This window comes from Pollachius pollachius, assembly GCF_949987615.1.
Source record: "Pollachius pollachius genome assembly, chromosome: 2".
Taxonomy (NCBI): domain Eukaryota; kingdom Metazoa; phylum Chordata; class Actinopteri; order Gadiformes; family Gadidae; genus Pollachius; species Pollachius pollachius.
In genome coordinates, this window is record NC_136935.1 from 40,095,642 (window position 1) to 40,117,208 (window position 21,567).

Consider the following 21,567-nt stretch of genomic DNA (forward strand, 5'->3'; position numbering starts at 1 on the left):
TCGACAGCCATGCCCCGCAAGCATTTTTCGATTGAATTTGCAGGCAAATGCCTTGTCCGAGATCAGCCGACACACATCACTGTGTTTCCAACATGACGCCGTTCAAATGTACTGCAACAGGACACGGTTGTTTGCTCTGAATAATGCAAGGAAACTGGTTACTGAAACGCTCCCCTCAACGCTACACTCCGGCCCTGCAGGAGGACAGTCTTATTGCGGTTCCGTGCCCTTAGAAGGCGGGCCGATTGTGCTGGTAGCCCTGGATGGATCTAAACAGTCTTTATGCACGCTAATAGCAAGGGCGCACGGGCTCTGCAAGGCATGCGTGCTTTAAGCCTCCTCCACTACTCCTTGTCTCTAATGGCTTGTTATCAAGCCGGGCCTTTGGATTTTTTTAACCTCCTACAAGGAGACGACTTGATTAGGCACCAGAGCCACCCAACCATCTCTTGGTACAGTGGAAAAGGAGAGAGGGCTGCAGTGATTGTAATGTACTGCACTCGTGCTTGAAATGGTTACGGATGTAGAGAGCATGGCACACCTTGTGTGTGCGCTAGGATATAAATAAACACTTGGCAAAATGGTATATACCGATTGAAATTGTACCACAGATGTAGATAAGACCTCTACTCACACAGCTGAGTAATTGCATGTGTGGTTTGCATTTGTGTGTCTGTGGCCATAGTAGACACCATGCAACAAGTTGAGACATGTGCGATCGCACAGACACACCCACTTGGTTGACTGGCCACCTTAATACACTCTAAAAGGGCCCTTCTCAGAGTGAATGGGAATTAAAAGGCTTCCGGCTTGAAAAACATGTTCCTCTAGTTTTCTTGAAAAAAAGTGAATGACAGGGTAAGCAAAGAGAGTGCTGTAGAGCAGCATTAGTGTGCCAGCAATCTCAATACAGAGGGCTTCATATGATAAGGTAGGATTTTTGTTAATAGGTCATCTGAAGGGATTCAAAAAGTGAAAGCGAATATATATATGGTTGTGTTCGCACCCATCAACCTATAGTCTGCTTCTCAAGAGGAAAGTACGCGACACACTACAATAATACTACTAATACATTAAATTACTCATAGAATAGGCTTTTACAGATTCTTGATGAGATCGATACATGCATATTATTTGGTTTGAACAACAACAAAAGCCACTTACACGACCTGCACTTTAAAGCACAAGAGTGCAATATTACAGTAATGATCAACATTATGGTTACTCAACTGACGATTGTGTGTGTGCATTCATGCACGTGTATGTGTGGGTGTGTGTGTTAGCATTAGCGTTAGCGCTAGCAAGAAGAGTCTGGATGCATCACTGGCACTTAGAGAGGCTAAGGATCTGGAAAGGCCATCTGGCCTGTGAGAGTGGCCTGTGGGTGAAGGACGTGCACCCAGCTGCACTGACTCACACTCATTGGGAACAGCTTCTCCACTTGTTCGACAGAGGGAAAATAGATAGAACGACATAGTCAGAGAGACAGAGAAACAGAGAGACAGAGACTATGTGATGAGCATAGAGGAAAGAGCGGAGAGGGTACCGATTTACAATGTAATTTTAAAAATAGAGACTTTGGTAAAAATCCAATTTAACATCTCATCTTATGCAAAGATGCCCCGGCCACCTGTTTAACGCAAGTTTTCTTCGTAATGTAGCTGAAACAAAATCTATCTTTCTTGAGCACACAAAAACACAGCGCCCAAAAGCCGAGCAGGAAATTAAAGACGTTTACTGGTCCTGGTTCATGAGCCTCCACACAAAGAGCAGAGCTTATTGGAGTGAGGGACTGAAAGATGAGAGACTAGGACATGATGCCCCAGGAAGTCCAGAATTAATATCGGATTACAGGCCACCATGGACAGAACTGTTTGCTGCTGACCTCCAACCAATTAATGAACAGTTGTTATGTCCAGAATGAGCCCAAACAATCAAAAGCAAGCTGTTGTTCAACCTCAATACCTCAAAACTTTGGATACAGGCGTCCGCTAAATAATTAATAAATCCTGATGTAATAATAATAATAGTAACATTGTGTGTGTTGTTATAAGGTCATTACTAGTATTCAGCTGTACTGTTGGCTCAGAGGAGTTTGCAGCGTTGAACCATTGATTGTTTATTATTTGAATTAGCAGTGCCTTTGGGGGCAGACAGACTGGACACAACCTTATTTTATGCTGCCTTTTAAATGCACATTTACTTTACTGCGGGTTGATTGGGATTAAATCACCTGCTAATTTATTACAATAAAAAAAGTGTCAAACATTCTGTTTAGGGCATGTACAGGAAAACATCACATCTCAATGACATAAGAGCATTGGAATGTCACTAGTTATTTTATGAGTAATTGGTTGTTGGACTTTGTTTAGCCATGAATTGTGAAAATATCTTTCATTATGGAGAGTTGTGTTTTAAACTGGCTCCACGTTTCTCATTCGAGACTAAAAACTGAGGGTAAAACTGATTTTCATTATCCTAGGTTACCTTACACGTTGATTTAGGATTAGAAAGTAAAACTCTCAAGTCCTCTCGATATGGCACAGTGTTGTCAACAAAAAAAATCTCTTGATGCATTCTGATGTATAAGCCTGATTGTAAAACTGTCATTTTAGAATTTATTTTTATCAACTATTTGTACCTTGACATCACACTCAATATCCCAACTGACAATCCAATAAAATAAACATGAAGGGCAACTATGTGATCATGTGGGACAGCAATGCCTTTTTTTTCTTCCCCTGAACTTTGAAATAAGGTTGTGAACAATGCCCGTGTTCTAGCAGGACAGTATAGAGGAGCGTCAGAGGGCTTGGCCGTCCCAACAGTGGTGACGGGGGTCCTGAGAGAGAGAGAAAGGGAAACACAAAAGCCCCTCTATACTTATTGAGGCAGCATGTATAAATCGCTCTTTGTTACTCAGACGTGTTTGGGATTCTTTTGCCAAAAAAAGCTATTTTTAAGTCTTTTGAGCGTCAAGCTGACAATGAGAGTTGACAACGGCAGTAAGTGTACACGCTGTGAGTGCGTTAGCTTTCGGCGTGGCAAAAAAACCTGCTGCGGGAAGAAAAACAAAAAACCATCCGGCTTGGGCTCGCTAGACGGGAAAGACGACTTCCACATGGGCGGCTTGTTTGGTCTAGATAGCATCTCGCATTGTGGCTAATTAGCAGATTAGGCAAATTTGCTAGCTGATTTGGTTTTATGAGGACACTGAGAATGCTTTAATGCACTTTATACCAATGCTACCAATGAACAATGCTATTTTGTAATTTCTAAAACCTTAGTTTTGTCACCAGTGGAGACGCTAAACTTGGCATTACATATTTTGTTAGACAATTGGATGATTAGAAGTATTATCCCTAGCATTACACTTTTGGTTGCTCCATCTACCAACTGCCAAGACAAAAGCCACAGCAATGCTTTTTATAATAGCATTGCTATATAAATAGCAATGCTATTTATAATTGTTTAAATTGCAAAACATTTTGAAGCAATTTGTTTTGGACATCCCGTCTCCCAGAGGAATGTTTAATATTTAGCTGACCTAATGATAAAGAACCAGAAAACCATAACTAGCCCATACTAATATTAGTCAACTGAACAGTGGAGAAACTATTTTTTTTAAGTGAGCACCTTTCGAAAGAATATAAAAAAGTGTGAGATAACCACAGAATAAATGACTTTACGTGTCACAAACAAGGCTTTTCCACCATGCTAATGCCTAACCTGAGTTGTTCACTGTCTATCAGCGGCATCTTTTCAACATAAAAGGCTACTGTAAGCCGTCGAACATGGTTATTCTTTACACTGCAAGTTACAGAGTAATGAAAGAATTTGCCTCTTTCAATACAACCCAGCCCCCAGCACCGGCTTTAGACGTAGAAACAGAATTATGCTCATTAAAAACAGCCTGCCTACCTTGTGAAATTGGGAATCGTCTTAAACTCTCCTGGTGCGTTTGGGTTCATGTCTATTCAATTGACCATGTTGTTGTTTTCTCTTCCTGTTTTTATCTGCTGATTCAATGTGTTCACATGAGGGTCTTCGGTTTGTGACCTCTCCCTTTTTAGGTCTTCCTGTTGCATGTAATCAGGTTGCAACAGACGCTCCTTAACCGTCGTCTCTGAATCAGAAAGCGGGGATGGCGTGTTTCAAACAGATATTCATATTTTTTAAAAGATCTTTTAAGAATGCTCACATGGCAGAGCTAGCCCTCCACTGTGTGTGTGTGTGTGTGTGTGTGTGTGTGTGTGTGTGTGTGTGTGTGTGTGTGTGTGTGTGTGCGCACATCCTCTTTTCGGGGGCCTGGATCTACTTCTCTTTCCTCTGGAGTCTGCCTGCCCCCCCCTTCCCTCCCTCCCTTAGTTTCAGATGCTGACGTGGGGTCGGCTTTCATCTGTCAATACACTCACCCCAATACACTCACTAACTCTTCAGCTGAAATGCACAGAGGACTCCATTACAGACGGATGAGCAGATGAGTTTTACGGAAAAACATACTTGGAAAATTGGTAGAGGCCCTTACTTTTGCAGACTGAATGAGTCGATCACCTCAAAGAATTTGTTCTTTTTTTGGTTTGTTAAATCACCAGACAAGTCCTTCTGGGAAGACTCCAGATGAAAGCGATTCACCTCCAGGGGTGTTGTTAGTTGGTTAGTTCGCTACATGAAATTTCACATTGATCCCATCCCATAATATGCTGCAGCCAGGCTGGAGCACAAAAGGATTAAGCCTCATAAGCATTCTGATTGCTGCGTGCGCGCGTTTGTGTATTTGTGTTAAACCGATCGACTATTGCATCGTCAACAGGTTGGTTTAGTAACTAACAAAAAATAACTCATGCCTCGCGCGAAAACATTGCACCAAAAAAAGTCTGATTATTCTAACATGACATGTTGAACCTCAGAAATCTGGCAAGAAAACTTGAGTGTACCGCAACATAGAACTGCACCGCACACTTGGTAGTTCAAACATTGCATCCCTACACCGAAGCCACATTCTACGACCGCGAGCAGCGCTCTGACGCAGCTGGCCTCAGGCCACGTCTGTCGCATCGGTGCATTCCAGAAACTTCCAACACGACATCTGCTGTAAAACATTAAGACGCCGGCCGAGTTCCCCCAGACGTGTGAAGAAGAGAGGCAGCCAACGATAGAAATAGACCACAGTCTAGGATTGCCTGGTTGTAGATCTGTCAGTAAGCGGCCGGTGAGCACGTAACGCAATATTTTTTAATCATTACATCTCAAACTAACAATTTGACCACGTCCCGTTTCAGGTCATTGGGGCCATCCCCGGAATCAAACCTGTGATCCTGGAATGCTCACGCCACAGAGTGTGTTGAGACACCTCTAGCCACACCAAGCCTAAATACTATCTATTGATTTGCCCAAATCTAGGATAAAAAAAATACAATCAATACGGTATCACCCTCATTCCATCTCCCATGCCACCATCACCCCCCCCTTCACCGGCCTCGTCCCATCTCCCATGCCCTCGGCCAACACCACCACCCCACCCCCGTCCCATCTCCCATGCCCTCAGCCACCGTCAACATCACCCTCTTCGCTGACAGTTCCAAACCCCCGGCACTTTCATGTGCAGCTGTGAAATTCACATCCCGCAAGGCGCCATTTGACTCCAGCCCAAAAGACATACATCGCAGTGTCAGAAAACACCCTCAGTCAAGTCAAGTCAAGCCCCCCCGCTCCCCTCCGCCCCCCCTCCCCTCGTGCACCAAGTGCTCCCATTCTCAGTAAACAATGCGAGTACTACCAAGGAAACACTTTCAACTGGGACGGTGACTATAGTCCGTATCAGTGTTTTATTAACAGCTTTTGTTAAACTGTTTGGCTAACACTTTGCTTGAGCTGATCACCGTTGAAATATACCTCGCCATGTGTTGTAAATGATTGTAAGTTTTGTATACATAAAAAACGTACAACTGAATTCTGAACAGTCTACTGCAAAAGATTGGCTCTTACCAGAACGTTTAGAGTAATAGAGGTGCTGTTCTTTGTGTCTAGCTATATGTGTGGAAGTCAGACAAGACCCGGGTTCTGCGATTTGTCCGAAGGCTACGTTAGTAGGAGACATTACCTATAGTTCCCTTCTGCATGTGGGTTGTAATTGTGTCCAATGGCCCTTCTTCAGGTTGGTCTAACATCAATCAATACAGGACGGAAGAGGAAGCGAGGGACAGTGAAAGAAAGGAAGTGCCAAGAAGGGAAATGAAGGCAGACGGAGGAATTTGGAGAAGGATTAAAGTATGATATAGCTCTGAGATACGAATCGGTATCGGCAACGATTTCCCAGGTCGATTTCCATTACATTACATTACATTTGATTAGGGATATTTCAGTTAAAATACCAAATGCTTAGATATACTTAAGAGATTGGCTGATGACTAGAGCTTGGCACTGTACAGGGAACCCTCTAACTTGTTGTAAGATATTGCTAAAAGATTCATGTTTTACATTAAGTACAGGGCCCAAAGTGCCGCATAAGTGAAACTATTAACAAATGCTCTTCACTGTGTCTTAAAAAAAAAAAAACCTTTTCAAACGACAGAATACTGCATGGAATTTTACACTAGAGACTAGAAACTCGGTACACTAAAATTACATTTGACGAAGATCTTTCGGCATGGATGTGTGCAAAGATCGCCCACATCCACAGAAAGATAATTATACATTATTAAATTAAAATATCGATGCAAGAGCAGCAAGTTTACCGAGGTTAGATTCCCACCAGTATTCCTGTGCTACATGTTCCATGTCTCTTTTACCAATTTTCTGTCTCTCTTCACTTTTCTGTCCATATTCATTACATGATATATTCTTTTAATGAAAAAAAAATTATATAAAAAAAAATACTAATCAATGCATATCAAGTATCGATATGGGATTGTTTTTGTTTTTAACCCGGCCCTACTCAGAGAAAGTGTTGTTTTCACAGAGAAGGTCATCCCTCTTCAGTGAACCCAGATTGTCTAAAATGTTACCTTCTGAAGTCCTCATCCTGTACAACTGCGTTTTCGTAGTCCAGCGGACCCTCGGTGCGCTAGAAATAGCATTTGGTGAAAATCGTCATACGTCCACAAAAATAACTATATGATATCATATTAGATTCAATATTAAAAAACTAAATGCCTCCGTCAAAAATAATGTGCATTGACCCCACCAAAATGTATTCTCTATTCTCCCTTCGCACACGTTCCCATTCCTTCCTGGAGAAAAGTAGCAGTCTATCTATCTATCGAGAGAGAGAGGGAGAGAGACGTAGCCCAGGCATCTCAAGGTAAAGCATTAACCCAGCGAGTGTGGGGCTTAAACATTAACACCACTTTGGTCACCTAGGAGCCAGGAAGCTGGGACATGCATGGCAGTTAGCCACACAGACCAAAAACTGGCTTTTTGAATCCTGTTCTTTCAATCAGAGAATCTTAACCAGCTAACCGACCACCTTGCACTTTGCTTCACAGGAAACTGTGGGTTTTTTATGAAAAGCAGAAGGAGCAAAGTTAAAAAAAAACAAAAAAACAGGCACACGGCAAAAAGAAGAAAAAACATCCCTCGTTGGAAGTTTCCACTTTGTTAGCGCTTTTTATCTTCCTGGTCATCTGTTCCCAACACACACTCTTGTGCTGAACCGTTTCCTGTTTTGCCTCCTTTTGTCACCGTGCTGGTGTTTAGGGGTACGCTGTGGGCTAACTTTAGAACCTCGTGTGCTGGATCTCAATTTGTTGCGCTGCAAACATACACAAGGTTGCAAAAATATAAGCAAGCTAGGGGCCTTGGGATAGAGCTTGTGTTGAGTTCAGGTTTCTATCCAGCGGATAGAAAATGTAGGTAAAAGATTTCAATAAGAAAAACAGATGCAGCATCTACTTCTAGAAGAATATTGAAAAACATTGATAACATTCAGAACGAAGACATTTGTTTGACTGATAGAATATGGAGGACTTGAGTGGTGATTTTACCAATCTCAGTGGCCCAAAGGTGGATCTCTGTCTTTAGGCAAGTCAAAAAAAACCAAGTGCAATACGTTTAACTAAGCCAAGATCACACCATTTCAAAACAACCATCTAACACACGGCCAGCATTTAGAGAACAAATCACATAAACAACACTCTTTTTTTGAGCCAGGCTTAAAACAGCCTCCACCAAGGTAAGTGTTATGTTATGGTTACATAAGAGAGTGAGCACACAACCACTAAAACTTCCCGTGCTTCATGTCAGCGGCCATGTTTTGACAGGCTGCAGCGGCTAAGGCTAAGTATTCCCCAGTGCATAACGCAGCAGAAACAGTCCTTGTTTACGTTCTCACTGGTCTTCTGACTATGGATGATCTGCTTGACAGAGTTTTGCACATTGGAAGAGAAGCGGCCATTGCTTTTATTAGCTTCAACCAAAGAACAACCATAAATAACAACAATCAATTGGAAAGTCAATCAATATTAAAGCTGGAGGATATTGATTGAAACTATTTGAAACTTAACTCCACCATGAAAGCAATAGTAGCTTTATTACAACATGCATTCTTTTTTTAAATATTGGTACCTGGTGCTGAGGTATCCTCGCCCGGCCGGACCCGAGAGAGAGAGAGCGAGAGAGAGAGGAGCGAAAAGCTACGCACGCTGCTACCCCACGTCCAGCGCTCACCGAGTCCGGTGACTTTCCTGCCTGTCCGGCTGACTTCCCTCCCCCTGATCTCCCTTAAGTCTGCAACACCCTGCTCCAATAACCCCTGACCCACAGGAAGTAGACACAATGGACTGAAAATAACACACCACCTCCCCCTGGCAACAACCGCCCACCACAACACCTACACGCCACCTCCCGGTCCCTTTCCATGTGTCTCTATCACACACACACACACACACACACACACACACACACACACACACACACACGAGAAGCGGGTGTACAACCAAAAATATCTCCCCTCCCTCAACAGGCCATGTCCACTTGTGAAGGTACACACACACACACACACACACACACACACACCAACCATCCCTCTTGACATTCCCAAAATGCCTTTTTCCGAAACTCCCCCATGGAACCCCACCCTGGACGCACACTGACGACTCGTTAGCACCGGCTCTTGCCAACAACAAGAAGGGAATAGTTGGTGTGTCACCGAGTGGCAGAACTTTTAAAATGTCCGCAAACTTGGCGTAGCTGTCCATGGCGCCCTGCAGGGCTCGGACAGTTTCACACTACAGCCGGCTGGGGGGCAGAGCGTCTGTCAGGATCACCGTGGGCGACGGGTCCCCGCAACGCACCGAGTCCTCGCGAGGTGTGTGTGTGTGTGTGTGTGTGTGTGTGTGTGTGTGTGTGTGTGTGTGTGTGTGTGTGTGTGTGTGTGTGTGTGTGTGTGTGTGTGTGTGTGTGTGTGTTCACGCGGGTGTCTGCATGTATGTACTGTACGTGACGTGAGTTTGAACTTTCAGAGTTAAGATGACAAAGGAGTGGCCAATGAAATGCCACTAACCCACTTTGATTAGAAAGAATTGATACAGCAAATCTACATATCCCACACACACACACACACACACACACACACTAGATTGAGAGTTGCACTGTGCCTGTATGGAGAAAGGAGGGGAGTGTTGCAACAACAGAGCAGACAAGAGGGGGGCTGTGGTTGCCAGCCAGCCCCGAGGTGTAACATGAGCCAGGCAGCTCCACGATGGATCAGATCAGAGATGGGCCTTCTCATAGGATTAGCCCTACCGCACATATTTATACAAATGTTGTATCCAACTGTATTCCATGCATTTGATGATGATGCATTTGCTCTATATTTGGGTTAACAAATATGTTGTTTATTTTGTCCCTGGTCCCTTTTTTGTCTTCTTACGAGAGCAAAAATTCAACACCCTACGAGAACACCTGCAAAGAATCTTAAAACAAAATCTCAATCAATTGAATCACATACCTAGATATATATATTTTTTATATACATTTGTGTGCAAGTTCCAGTTATGAATACCCGTGCTTCTTTGGTTTGTATGAATCTTAACCCTTTAGTGAACTGCCATTACAGACTAATCCAATTAGAGCCCAATGAAAATTATGCCAAATCACATTAGCTGGGCAGTGAGAGGTTGACTTAGACATGATGTAATTAGACCCTCTATGACATAACGGGGGGAGGGGCTGGGTGCTCCAGCAAATGGCTTAAACAAGTTAAGGAAATGGAATCAGAGACATGGTCAGATCTTTTTTCCTTTCTGGTCTACAGAGGCCTACTTGCTGTGTGAGTACTCACATAGAGGAGAGAACGTGTCTGTGGCTCCTTGCGATGGGAAACTATGCTTACATCCCCTCAGGTCCAGTGTTATCAGAACCCACGTTAACAATCCGGGTGCGATATGAACAAATTATGCAAACAAAATGAGCCAATTTTGGACCGAAACGGGAGCAAAATAAAAACGTTTTTACGAGAGCACGGGTGAAGACGTCAATTGAAATTTGTTCATGGCGGATTTATTTATAGTAAACGTAAAGCTTGGCAGTTCAACACGTCATCGGCATCATATCCGCCTGTGTGTGTGTGTGTGTGTGTGTGTGTGTGTGTGTGTGTGTGTGTGTGTGTGTGTGTGTGTGTGTGTGCACGTGCACGCGGTCCTGTTTGGCGGGGCTGAGGTTTGCACGGCGTGTCGGGGCCTGTGACCGTGACACACCCCCTCACTGTATGCTGAAACCGCTTCCCTTGAGAACGGCGGAGACACTTTTGACTCTTTTCAGGGTCCCATTCAACGCAACAGGTATGACTCCCTGTCGGCTGCGGAGGAGGGGGACCGTGAACGGCTCTGCGTGGGGAGAGCATACCGCGAATCACTGGAGGGGGCTCTGTGCGTGTGAAAGCCATGGAGCTGAATCACCGCAAAGGAATGGCTCGTTGGGGGAAACCCGCATCCACACGCATTTTCTACACCGGAAAAAAAACTAATCAGGATGCCAGAGAAAACATGCTAAATATTTCCCCGAGTCAACTGTTGCGCAAACGTTGCCAAACCCCCTCTCCCCCAAGCCCCCCTTCTCATTAAACCAGAGCCGTTGGCTTGTGTGGGTAAGTGCCTGCAGGCGTGTGGATTTGGTGAGCAACTCTCATACATGAACGAAAACACACACACACACACACACACCTCAATGATTTCAGTTGTCAGTAATGAGTTTATAATGCTGTGAACATTTGCAACACTGAAATTGAATTAAAGCTAGGGTAGGAAATTTAGAGACACCAGCCAGAAAAAGTATCCAACTCCAAAGAAATCCCAACCCTCCTCCCTCGCAAAAAACACTCCCACAAACACCTGAATTGATCACTAGTTTTAGCAATAGGTTGGCCTTACCTTGTCCGGCCATGCGCAAGAGCGCACATGAAGAATACAGGTAGCGCAGGTCGTCGGCCAGGTAGGTAGGCATCCAATCATTTCATTCAGGCCAAATCGGACAGGCTTATTACATTGCTTTCCTTTCTTAGCATTTCTATTATTTATGTAATAAGTAATAGTAGTATTAACAAATATGACAAAAAATGCTTTACAAAATAAATTGCATATCCTAGCTTTAAGAGAAGTAGTCGAATAAACTCCATGAAATGCGATAGATTCCAAATTCAATGTTTATCACTTGTATGCAGCTATTTTCGGAGGGGGAAATAGTGTTGTGACGGCTCAAATTTGTCCCAAACCAATAACCATTTTCATGGCAAAATGCAAGAGAAGGCAATCTAGGTCTGGCTAGATCCCGATATTGGGAAAGGGGCACTTAATGTTTCACCTGGTTGATAAATATAAAAACAGCATAAACTCAAACATCTCAGCTAGGCCTACACATTGATGCCAGGGAATAAAAGTATTTGAAAAAAGTCCAGTTTTCTCTCCTCCTCCATTCTCCATCTACTTGGTCCTGGGGGGCACTCAGGCTAGTTAGCTTTCGGCGGCCAGAGAAGGACAGAACATCAATCCATAGCCATTAGCCTATTCGGTAGGAACCAGCATCAGACCGAGAATGCATGCACAATTGTTCAAAGTGCCACTGCTCCAACCTAATTCCATAACCGGAGTGTGTGTGGTTGATGGCTGGTTCAAGCAGCCTCACCTGGCACCAGTCAAGCTGATTGCTAAATGCATCACAGGTGTGCAGCCTCAACCATCGCCCAGAGTCTATACAGCCAGACTCAGGCCAGGTGAGTCTTCTTAAACCAGCCACCACTGACTGTACAGTCCACACAGAGTAGTCCTCATTGATTTGGTGAATGACTGAATTGACCAGTCACAGCAGAGAGCGTAAGCGCCTGATCAATACGTTTTTTCACAGATTTTTCCTAAATAAAAACAAAGCTCAGAGGAACAGAGACCTCCCCTTCCGGTCCAGCGCCTGCCCGACCGCTCGAAAGACATAACAGGCCCCTTCATATAACCGATGGGAAAAGTTTCCAGAAACAATTCCCAGGCTCCACACTCTTATTTGCGCCAACTGATACTGTAGCCTATTTAGAACATACGCTCAGTGGCCGCTGTGTGAGGGGAGAGGACAATGGCCCATCAGTCATGAGCACACAGGTTGTATTGGAGATGAGTCGCAAGCATAGGGACTGCCAACTTCCCCTGATATCCCCAAGGTAGATTCTCCTGTTTAGATACAAGGCCACAGAACAGGGTTGATTTGGAGGATTATCTATTCAACCTTTCAAACCTAGGGCAGGGTAGTGAAGTAGTGGCTAGGGGTGTTTGATTCCCAATGGAGAGTGACTGGGTTTGATCCCCCACCAGCCGGAGTGTGTCTCATTCACGAATGCTTATAATGAACTTTAATGACATGCATGTCATTTCACTGCCAGTCGCTTTGGATAAAAGTGCTGCTAAATGACTCGATGGTAAAAAAAAAACAAAAAACATTTCAAACAACTCACACAAAGTGAGCCGTCTCAGTTTATTTCCATGATGTGATCTGTGCTCCTCTAAACGGCACTCAGATGTGCTCGGCCTTTCTTTCTGAACTCTTGCACGTATGAAGTACCACGCACTTGTCAGAGCTGCATAGTTGGAATTCAACCCATTCCACATCCATGACGGCTGGCTCCTTTCACATGGCACAACAGTTGCATAGCCGTAAGCTCTCATTTTTTTCATCCTTATTGGTCTGTCGTCCAGAGATAGACTGATTGTACAGGCCAGCAACATTCACTCACTGTAGGTTAGGAGAACGAAGGAGAAATTTACTGTGGGAATGTCATGGGGATGGCCCCTGTACTACGTGAATGTGGATGGCCCTGTAATGCCAATGAAACTAATAAAGTTAATCTTGAGAACTTCGCTCTCAAGATCAGTGAATCGCTCAATTCAAAATCATCTCAAGCAACAGGAAAACAGCCCAGCATGTTTGACATTCTCCTGCAATTTCTCACACTGAAGTGAGAGTTCTATAAAGGATAGATCATCAACCAGAACAGGAAACTCACCCTTTGGTTTCAATTTCATACGCAAGGTAGTACCGGTGGTTCCCAGCATCGGCACAACACTGTTATTAGTGGTTAGGTCTGACCAGAACCTAGCGCTGAAGGGTTTGCCATCCAAGAAAAATTACTCATCGCGCTTCCTTAAAAAGGAATCCTGGGTTCATTTCCGAAAACCTTAAAAAAAAACAATAAAAAAGTAACAATTACTGACCTCAAGTGTGTCCTCCCGTCAAACCCACGAAAAGCTAAAACTCTGGTCTGTTATTATGAGCATAAGTATCTGGAACTGACCCGACAGCTTATTTAGTCTGACTGCGCAGAGACCTATCCCACAAGTGTCCTGAGAACCACCGGTGACATGCATGCAGAAGAACAAGGATGAGGAAAAAAGAAAAGAAAAGGAGGAGTAAAGACAAAACATGAGCAGGGGTAGAAAGGGAGGGAGAGGAGAGGCCAGTCTCCCAACACTGTCCTCCAATGGGGTTGGAACAGAATCATCTCCACAAGACAGTCCACATTGTGCGTGTGCGTGAGATAAACACCGTGATCTGGCTTCCGGCCAAGCCAAAGATATGAAGCAGTGCTCGAGCAGCTCTAATGTAATAACATAATCAGGTATACAATGGACATGGGAAGACTCCGAGACATCCGCCACGACAGACGTTTATTGTTATACCTGGATCTCCGTTTAGACCTCGGCTCTCTCAATACTGAAAATATAGTGTAAAGAAAATATAGAGGCTTATATTTTCCTTCTTAATACATTTACCACATGGTACATTAAACAAGGTCACTTAAAAAATAATGTCATACATATTATTTTAACAATAAATATTGAAGAAAAGATACAAAGAGTAAGAAGAAGAAGCGAAAAGTATAATATAATATCTCTGAAAGAGTTAAAAATGTGGGCAATAAAAAAAACAGCATTACAACATGCAATATTTACACACAAGTCTGCCCCGGTTCACAGCCGCGTGGTGAATTACACAGGCCATTGGCGGCATTTCACAGCTAGTCTCCAGGCGGGCTTGCCGCGCCTCTCCCTCCCACCCTCCCCCAATCTCCCTCCCCAGACTGGTGGGGGGGGGGGCGGGAACAACATATGGCAGCGTGGAGCACAGAGCCAAGAGGGCCAGGAACCACCGTGACACCACAGGGCTATATTAAGGGGCCCGCGGACGCAGCCGCCGGGCTCGTGTTACCGCCGCGCATCGCTGGAGCGCCATGTGCGTGTACGCCATCTGTGTGATGTGACAGGTGAACCGCTGGGGGAGAAATACTTCGGACCCATCCTACTCCCATCTCCCTCGCGACCCCCGAGGTCCTTTCTTTTATAATTCCTCGATTTCCTCCGAGGGGTTTCAGAGGGATGAGTACGGGGGACGAGCAGGGAGAGGAAGGATCCCTGCGACGGGAGAGCCGTCTCAGGGGGGATATACTGGGGGGACGGGGACCTGGGATGTCTTAATGCCAGGTTCAGTTACAAGGCTGTCCGGATACCTTGGAAGTTGATGTATAAGATATGTCAATACAGCAGCATGTGTAGGGAAATCGTTATTGTTGTTGTTTTAAATTAAATCAATCATGCTTATAATATAGATCTGCCTACAATGAAGACGTGGTTGGTAAGGTTTTAGGGACAAAGTTTGAGTCCCTTCAACCATTTGAGGAAGACTACAGCGAGCAGAAACAATGTGCCTGTGCTTCGTTATTCTAATGTTAAGCAAGAAATCACTTGTAAAATATGTGCCAACATTTTCAACAAATCGTAAGTAGTGGAAAGATTAAGTATAATATCAAAGACTATCATGTCAGCAATCAGATTAATTAAAGTATTGTGTAAAGAATGACATTTAAAAGTGTGTGATATTATATCCGCACACTGCACTGATGTGCAAAAAACACATCTTGGCTTCTCCATGAAAGCAACCTTCCTCCTTTGAATCCAGGAGGACACAAGCTGTTGACTTAGATAAACCCAACCCAGACCGGAGGGAGTTGAATATTAAAGAGAGATGATAATCTGGAAATGATTCAGACAAGGGGGGGAAAGGACATAAGAGAAAGAAATGTAAGAAGAATGAGGGGGATAAGGAGGAGGAAGCTGGGACCCCCTCCTACCCCTCCTCCTCCTCCTCCTCTTCCTCCTCTTCCTCCTCTTCCTCCTCTTCCTCTTTGAGTCTCCTCCTCGTCGCGCCATCTGGTAGCCATCAGCGCCTCACACAGGAAAAGCCGGCTATGCCTAGCCTCTTCCCTCCCTTGCAATGAAGAGACACCAATCAGCCAAGAGCCGCCGAGGGCCCCCGGCCCGGCCCTGTCCATCCTAGCCTAGCCTAGCCCAGCCTAGCCCAGCCTAGCCCAGCCTAGCCCAGCCCAGCCCAGCCTAGCCCAGCCTAGCCCAGCCTAGCCCAGCCTTGGCCTCCGCGGGCCAGCAGCAGAGGCTGGGGCCCGTCGTGCCGCAACACAACAGCAGAGAGGAGCACAGAGCAGCTCCACATTCCTGGGGTGTGTGGCTGCCAAGAAGTGCTGGGAGTGGAATGAGAGAGTGGGGCTGAGAGCGCCGCTCCTCTCCGTGGAGGCTGCTTAATGGCTTGTTACTGAGCGTTCACGTCTCTGTAGATCTCTACATTTGTTGTTTTTTCCCCCTCCTTGTAATATTTTTGAGTTTTCTCCCACCAAAGTCGTGTGATCGTTCTCAAAATGCCATTATGGGATGTCTCACGTGGTCCACTTTCAACGAGCTGCAGGTCTAACCCAAGGTACTGAAACAACACTCCCAAGCAGTTGACCGGCCTAGGACGTGTGGTTTCTTCATAGAAGTATTGAGACCGAGTCAGGAATGGCCTGAGGCAGCAGACAGACCAGTGGATTCCACCTGGGACCATCAGTGTGGTCCCAGTGGTGCCTTCGGTCCAAAACACCATCACACAAATAGCTATGCAGGACACAGAACACAACCGGAAGCAGTTGCATGACTCAGGCTATATTTGCCTTCTTGCTCGCATTCTTTCCCACATGTAATTACCAATGTGAAAGAGACCATTTCAGAGGTCCATGCAAATGAAAAACATGAAAAAGTACTAAATAAACAGCTGATGCATACATTTACTGCTGCCAAGGAAATCCACCATCCATTGAAATAGTTTATTCGATTTATCCCGAAGGCACTGCTTAAATTGGCTGTAATAATTGTGCGCTAAATGTTAGCTGTGATTTGCTTATCACGTGTGGGAGAGGAGTATATAGAAGCACTTTGGTAGTGTTCAGCAACTCAGGATCTGGCACTGAGTAGCCTTGAGCCAAAAGAAACAAGAAAACCAGCATGTGAAGTAAGAAAGAAAAAAAAGGGGGTTAACTTGTTTGTGAATATCAAAAGCCCTGTCAGCAACTGTTATTCACATCACCCAAAGTTCACCATTTGTGGCAGCACAATGCTAAAATGTATAAACAATCTTTCACTTTGGTAGATGAAAATACCATCTATAGGCGAACAAGAGAAATGGGCTGCAGCTGTAGTCAGGTAAAACAAGTACTGTGTACTTCATATGAAATCACAAAAGGTCTTCCATGGATGGTTCCTTACCATGCCTGCTTCACTGATCAAAGTCCCCATCTAAATGTGTCTATCAACTTCTGTAGTCCAGCGACACACACCATTAAACCCTTTGAACCCATCAAACAAATCTGGAGCTCGCTGGATAGTTCCCCCTCCACCTCAACCTTCTCCCCTAATGGACCAACGCTGTGCACTCAACGGTAGAACCGGGAAGTAAATCCTGTTTGGTTTCAATGTGTTGCTTTACAGAAAACACATTTGAGAGCATAAGATTCTGTCTGCAAGAACGAACAGAATGACTATGAATACAAATGCGTCTTGGCTTAATATCCAGAAATGACAAAAGACAGAATCTGAGGCTTATCAAGCCTGGCCAACTGGGCGCAATTCAACATTCCCCGCAGAGATATCTGGTTGTATTAGTATTTTGGTTACCATGTCCATTAGCTTCCAATGGAGCTGCAAGGAAACCATTTCTGAAGGAACTTTTGAAGGAAATCAAAATGGCATCAGAAAGATACCAGAAAACAATGTAGATTTAACAAAAGTTAGTCTTCTCTGGGGGGAGCGTAAGACTCTAAAAAGCCTACAAAGCCTGATCCTATTTAAATGATGCTCGCTGACAAGCTTCAGTTTGCGGGAACAGAGCTTTAACTGAAAATCGGGTGTCAAAAAGGGAGGAACTTGAGCAGCAAATCAGGCCAAGTAATGCAGTTGTCAACACTACAGTAATCAGCCCAGATACGTCCATCTGTGTCATACCTACTGACAGCAGAAATGAATCCGACCATCCGCACTCAAACAGTCTCCCCCCCCCCCCCCGGACCAACTCATGGGTATAAAGAAAACAATATCTAAAAATGACTGAATATACCGAGCAGATAACAGGTCAAAAGAAATGGCACCATCTTAAGATCAATCCTTCCCCAGATGATAATGTTATTGTGCAATGTGGTGCATCCGAGAAAATAGAGACAACTCAGGGAGGACACTAGACCAACGTTGGGGAACAAAAGAGAAGCAGGAATGAAAGCACAGCCGGGACAGCAGGGGAGCGGTGAGGAGGCCAACACTGGAGATGTGGGGATGAGCACAGCAGTGAACCGTTGACGCTGTAGATTGGACTATGAGGAGGATTGAAGCATTAACACTCTCCATGCCACTGTAGGTTTGATAATATTAAAATATGAATGTTTAGTAAAAGGCAACAACACTGAGTTTATATAGTCGGCACTTTAACTTTATTAGTAAAGTTTAAGCCTAAACTGAAACCAGACAATAAAGCAACTGCTCCTGCGCGCGTGCGTGCGTGTGTGTTAGTTACACAATTCAAAACAGGGATCAAAGGAGAAGGACCCATATGAATATTTCATGTGTGCTTTTCGTTGTTTGTAATAGAGACTTAATAATTAATGGCTCCAATCCATTTGAAATCCACGGTACCTCACAGGACAACCTCACCCCATCCCCCCCCCAGCCTCAACACATACACAAACACACACACCCCGCCATGCCACATCAGGACAACTTCACTTGCGTTCTTTGTTAGCCTATGAAGGCTAACGCTACACAAACAGGCCTCTGTTGCTTGTTGTTTGTGTTCTAAAGGAGATCGGGAGGGGCTTTACACAGAGAGAGAGAGAGAGAGAGAGAGTTCTGTGTTCTACTTGTTAAGAAGATTTAAACCAATCCCCTGATTAATCAAGGAGCCGTACCTTTTAGTTATAGCCTGATGATTCCAACTCTCTGCTGATGTCTTCATATTTCTCCAGACAAAAATCACATGTGCTCTTTTACACAAGCTAACTGATTGTTCTGGTAAAACACGAGTGAGATTGCAGGATTGATTAGATGCTGGATGTCTTTTGTATCCATTTAGAAGAATGAGGCTGGTCAAGTGTGAACTAGTGAATAAACCAAACAGTAAGGATTCTTAAGGTCTAATCAGTAGAATAAGAACCATATCTGGATCTGACGAGAGAGACACACACAACAGAACAACTCATTATGCTAAATATGGTTATATTCTTATGAGGAACAGTGTGACAATAAACATCATCGCTTTTTAAGATTTCGCTAACACCATGTCTAAATACCACCAAGATTAATATAAAGAATGTCCTAATGCTCCAAAACAAAATCCTGGCATCATATCATGTGCCAATTTATTATTATGTACTTGGCCGCCTATAATTAGTGTTAATGCTTAGCCAAAGTCAAAGACTTAGAAAACCTCCTTGAAATTCCTTAGGATGGTGCTGTAACAAGTGCACTTCCCCCCCAAAAAACAAAAAACATGAAGGAGAGTTGAATGAGGAAGAGGGGAACTTCATGAAAAATGCAATATCAATGAAATAGAATCCAGCAGAGGTTGAAAACACTCCCTTAGAAATCCAGACGAGGCAATTGTGGTTATATGAGAGAAAAAAGCCCCCATTATATTGTGCAACAGGTTGACAATGTTTTGCTTAGTATAGACACAACGGGACGCTTACCACTTCTTTCAAAATACAACATAGATCCAGTTGACACAACAGAAAATAAAGAGAAACACAAAACAAAAAAGTGCGTATTTAATCCCTGCCCGCATACAAGATAGCCGAGTTAACAGTCCTACTCTAACCATTGTTTAAGGTAGTCTCCCTTTTTTTAACGTCTTAATGTATTTGCAGAGAGATACAGACACATTCCAGTGAATAGAAAACCCATGATTTTGCAGTTTTGCACAACCCTGTGTTGGGGCGGTTTGTTGGGGGGGGGGGGGGGGGGCACTAACCTAACTAACCTTTGAGCTCCACCAATCAAGACTCAGGCCTCTGGGCCAGAGTGTACGGTCATCTGGTGAGTGTGTTGGCTGCTACTGGCTGAGATTGGAGAGACAATATTAGGATATGGCTTTGGACATTATGAGGGAGGGTTGTGGTTTTATCATTTGAGCTTTAAACTAGGATGTCCTGTGAAACCACCGGCACCTGTCTTTAAAACAGCTGGACCGCATCATGGAGCCAACAACATGTAACACTTGGATAAATGTATAACCGTTGACTCGTATCGATAACTAAATACATGGCAAGAAAATTGAAAGTATGACCGTTACTAACGCAACCATCAATCACGGTCAAATATTTCTTTTTTTCCCCATTTGCTTCCCCCCCACCCCAATTTACTTTTAAAATATAATATACGGGCAATATATTTTTCCCATTTACAACTTCGATCTGTCGATTCTAAGAAACAAATATTGTCATTAGTATATATCTACTACTATACATTAATTTACACATGGTGATCTTTGAATCAACATTACATATAATAGTGTCCATAAATCTCTCGCCAATAGAGCTGTGCAGTTAAACGCATGATGGAATAAACAATAATTTAAAATGGAGTGAGTGGCTTTGCGAGAGATTGACATAAATCATCTTTTGTGTGGACTAATCGTCTGGTAATAACATTGCGTCACTGACAGGACCTATTCCTAGTGACGATGGAATTTGTGGCACTGGTACTAAATACATAGTGCTACTGTGTCAAGTGTCTGCCGATGGCTTTACCCGTTGGCCCAAATGGTTCCACCTGCTACATCCTCTTGCTGAGCACTTCACCATATACTTCCATCCAATCAATACCAATCATGACCTTGCTTGACCTACTGTGTGTCTCCATGACGCAGACACCAGCATCCCCCAACACGGCAAACAGGCCAGAACCAAGGTCGTAGTTCCCGGCCGTGATCAAGTGATGACACGCTGCTTAGCCCATTAAACCGTAGCCCACCTCGACTAGTCGGACCCAGATCATGTGCCGAATTTAAGAAGACAAAATGCTTATGATGAAAGTAAACCCAACCAGAAGAGCGGGAAATGGGATAAAGATTCAGACAGACAGATAGACAGATAGTATAAGCTGGCCAAAGAGTAGGCATGGGCAGGGTCTTCAAAAACATGGTATGCTGCGCAGCAGAAGGATGACGAGATGCTGGTAGTGTTTTTGGTGAGTAACCAGGCCAAAATTTATGAAGCTCATTCACTTCTAATTGCCAGCGAGAGCATCACCAAGGGGAGCGACCGGATATCTGGTGGACCCATTTATGTGCCAATTGAATATCAACCAGCTTTCCTTGTTCAATTTCCCAGATATGAACATGGATTTGAAAGTATGATTCATCTCCTTCAGAGACCATTGTGTTTAATATCAAGCAGAAACGTTTGGGTCACATTACGAATTGCCAAGAAAGAACCAGCCTCATCAGAAATGTTTCAACAAAAATAATTTGCAAATAACTCAACATATGCAAATGATTTACAGTACACTCTGTGCATTCTGCCTGCTACTCTGAACCTATGTGGGGTTAGTGCACTCAACCAAAACACTTGCATGCCAGTGTTGTAGGCAAGTTGTACAACAATACAAAACTATGCTAATATGCCTCGTGGCAACTAGGTTATCGTGGACAGGGGGTTCATACAAGCGGACGACTTGCATGTTGCAACGGTCGGCTACCAAAGGTTAAACCTGCAAGCTTGTC

General features: G+C 44.1%; 1 protein-coding gene across 7 annotated transcripts in view; it reads right to left on the reverse strand.

Annotated features, from left to right (window-relative positions):
- Positions 1–21,567, reverse strand: part of gab1 (GRB2-associated binding protein 1) — a 41,747-nt gene that overhangs the window by 17,876 nt on the left and 2,304 nt on the right. The window contains exon 1 of one of the 7 annotated variants that reach the window (XM_079729709.1): positions 7,008–7,205. The exons of 5 other annotated variants lie outside the window; for them this stretch is intronic. The gene's annotated coding sequence lies outside the window, so the exon portion shown is untranslated. Of the gene's footprint in view, positions 1–3,921; positions 3,988–7,007; positions 7,206–21,567 lie in introns of those variants that run through there. One more of the 7 variants, XM_079729708.1, reaches the window with a different exon arrangement.